General features: G+C 36.4%; 1 non-coding gene across 1 annotated transcript; it reads right to left on the reverse strand.

The window, feature by feature from the left end:
• Window positions 1–2,655: 2,655 nt before the first annotated feature.
• On the reverse strand, window positions 2,656–2,759 carry LOC112100477. The gene has a single exon (XR_002906847.1). It is a non-coding gene; the product is annotated as a small nucleolar RNA R71 (small nucleolar RNA).
• Window positions 2,760–3,868: the final 1,109 nt, after the last annotated feature.

Here is a 3,868-nt window from a genome sequence, read left to right on the forward strand (position 1 = left end):
CGTGGCTTTGTGATGATGATTTGATAATATTGGTTTATGGATTGAAGTGTTCTAAAATAATAAGTGTATGGAGATGGTTTCAATGCTGATTTGGGAGTGTTTTTCCTAAACTTGTAATTGAGGTAATGCTTGTTGTTAGGGGAGGTTCTGCCAAATTTTTTGAAAAACATAGATAAGTTATTTCTTTCATTTCTTTCTTTATTCCAAACACTTCTTTTTTATGATGAAGGGGGAGAAGATTACATGTATTTGAAATCAGATTTGTAGAATCTTAAGAAAAGTTGTTTCGTTATACACACTTACACATATACACACAAAATGTTTTCAAAATTTTTAAATTGTTTTTAAATTGGCTTAACCTGAAATAATGGCTTTTTTCAAACTTGTAAAATATTTAAGGGGAGCTTATATTGAGGGGGAGGTACTGTTGAGTGTTAGAAAATGCATATTTATAAAGGAGAAAACCGTCATTTTACATTTCAAGTCTTACTAACAACCCTTACTTTTATGTATTTAACCTTCTTGTGATTTAATTACATGTGTTTTATTTTAATTAAATATTTTATGTATTTTAGGGGCATTATAGTCATTTCACAATAAAGGAGAGATCAGACGGCAAAACGGACATCACTTTTGAACTCAGGACGGTCGAAAACCTTAGGAGGAGCATAAAAGGAAAAATGGCACTATCATATGTACGGTACTATTCACGTGTACGGTACTAACTACGTTACTGTTCACAACACTGTTCACATAGCCGGATCGATGACGTGGCATTGACCGATGATGTGGCATTGACTGATGAGGTGTCACGATCCTGTTGGGCTAAAATTCTTATGTACTGTTGATGGTGACGTGGCAGCATGTCAGTGGATGAAAAATCTCGCGTACGGTACATGCATCACACAGGATTATTTTCAAACAAACCGCGTTACTGTTCATCCGAGTCAAACCGTGTTACTGTTCATCCGCGTGGTCAAACCGTGGACTGTTGACTGATGACGTGGCGCAATCCTGAGCGTCCAAACTGTTTTTAATCCGATGGCCATGATTTACTCCATGTATCTATGAAAAGGGGGCCTGCCCCCCCTAATTTGATATCTCTTAATCCATTTTTGGGATCCATTTTCTGTAATTCCTTCTCCATCTTGTATTTTCTTCGTATTTTAATAAATTCTCATTTTGCCCCTAGTTCAATTATGAGTGGCTAATTTTCTTTCAAGCTTGGGTTGAAGGTGAAGTCTCAACATGTGTCATGGGCTTAATTTGGTAAATTTATTTTCTCTTCCCCTCTAGTTTTTGTGGATGTTTTGACTTCTCGTCGACAAATAATAATATTCTTGTCTAGTACCGCCTTGGTTTCACCGGCCCTCTAGTACAAGGTTATTATTATTTGGCACGATAAGCCCTTAGCACCATATTGATTAGAGCGTGGTTCATGAGGTGTGGATTCCCCCTTCATGATTTAATTGGCATTAATACGGATTATTTAGCCCATGATGCATGTTGATACGGATCCAGATACCCAAGTACGTCATTTTAATAGATTTCTCTTCAATTTATTCTTGCCATTTCAATTCCAATTTTAGAATTTATTCTCGCCATTTTAATTTAAGTTTTAGCATATTCCAAATCATTTCCACCACAAATCCAATCACCCATTTACAAAATTAATTCTACATAATTAAAATCCACCTCCTCGTGGGATCGACACTCGTCACCATTGATCTATACTACAATAGATTCGTGCGCTTGCGAGTACATTAAAATTTGCACAACAAGTTTTTGGCGCCGTTGCCGGGGAGGTAAGTAATTTAATTCATAGAATTAATTTTAGTGAATAATTTCATTTATTTGTTTTCTTATATTTTTTTATTAAAAAAAAGAAAAAGAAAAAAAAAAAGTGAATCTACATTTAAAGGTTAGTATTTCTTTTCTTTTTCTCTTCTTTAAAATTCTGTAATTTAATTTTTAATTTATTTTTCTTTGTAATTTTTTTTGTTTATTTTATTAATTTAATTTTTAGTTAATTTATTTCACGTATTTGTTTTTGTGTATTTTTATAGAAAGGTTGTAATAGCGCAATAAGGTTAGTATCGTAATTTCTCCCTCTTCTTTATTTTTATTTGTTTTGTTCCCATCTTTATTTTTATTTTATTTTATTTGTTTTGCATGCATGGTCGTAGGTCATTATTACCTAATCTTGAACCTATAGACCTTGAATTAGAAAAAACACTTCGCACACACAGGCACATTAAAAATAAATTTGGAATGGATTTACAAGCACCACAGGAGAGGCCATTTAAGGATTATTTCAATCCTTTAGCAAATTTGAGCACATCATGTATAAGATACCCAAATGTAGCTGTTAGGAGCTTTGAATTAAAACCTAGTGTGCTAAATTGTCTCCCCACATTTTATGGCCTAGAAAATGAGGATCCATATAATCATCTGAATGATTTTCATGCCATTTGTCAAACTTTTAAATATGAAAATTTTTCAGACGATGATGTTAAACTCAGATTATTTCCATTTTCTTTAAAGGATAGAGCTCGTTCATGGTTAAATACTTTGCCTGCTAATAGCATCACATCATGGGAACAAATGGTAACGAAATTTTTGAATAAATATTTCCCAGTGCATAAAACCAATGCTATTCGCAGGGAAATCTCAGAGTTTACTCAGAGAGAAGACGAGCAATTTTTCGAAACATGGGAGCGATTCAATGGGCTACTCTTAAAGTGTCCACATCATGGGTATGAGAAATGGCACCAATGCCAATACTTTTTGGAGGGATTATTGCCGAATGTGCAAGAATGGCTAATGGCAACGAGTGGAGGAGAGCTAATGTCAAAAAGTGCATCAGAGATTTGGGAATTCTTCCAGCGACAAGCAGATAATTCCCAACAACGGAGTCGATCACTCAGGACTACTAGAAGAATTAAAGGAGTGAATGAGGTTCAAATTGGCGAGTCAACTTCGGGAATCAAAGAAGTCAAGGAGATGGTTGAAGGTCTTGCTCGACAAATAGCATCGTTATCGACTGCTAAATCAACAGAGCCACATGACCATGACTCATACTCAGATCAAGCCAATGCCATAGGTGTAATGAGAAAACCATCGAATTACAACCCATACTCCAACACATATAACCCTGGATGGAGAGACCACCCCAATTTTTCATGGTCTCAAGGATTCCAATAGAATGGACCAGCAGCTCCAGCTCCACCAATGCAACAAATTTCTCAAAATCCTCAAGCCTCTAAGCCCCCATTTAGACCATACAATCAGAACCAGAACTACTCTCAACCCAGACCATGGGAGGATTCATTCCAAAATCTCAAGAATCTTACTCACTCTACGATTGAGCAACAGAACCGCACCATTGATGGACTACGAAATGAGTTGAGAGCAGGCTTCAACTCACAAGCTCAATCGGTTTCAAGCCTCGAGAAGATGGTGGGACAACTTGCTTCTTCAGTTCAGACCTTGGCAATGACCGTTGAGAAAGGCAAATTTCCAAGTCAACCAGTGCCTAATCCTAAAGGAGTACATGAAGCAAGTACCAGTTCACCACAGCAGCATGGAGAGATCAAAGCAGTAATGACCTTGCGAAAAGGAAAGGAAGTCGACAACAAAGTGGAGATGCCGGTGACAAAAGAAAATCAAATTGTACCTGTGAATGTTGAGGACTCATCACCGGAGGAGAAAGAAGAAACTAACCCATGAGAATACGTTCCCAAAGCTCCATTTCCTCAAAGGTTAGCTAAAGGAAAGAAAGGAAAATCCACAGGTGAGATTCTTGAAATCTTCAAACAGGTAAGTGTTAACATCCCTTTGCTTGATGCTATTAAACAAGTTCCATCTT

The sequence above is a fragment of the Citrus clementina genome, unplaced genomic scaffold (genome assembly GCF_000493195.1).
Source record: "Citrus clementina cultivar Clemenules unplaced genomic scaffold, Citrus_clementina_v1.0 scaffold_3, whole genome shotgun sequence".
In the NCBI taxonomy this organism is placed as follows: Eukaryota; Viridiplantae; Streptophyta; class Magnoliopsida; order Sapindales; family Rutaceae; genus Citrus; species Citrus x clementina.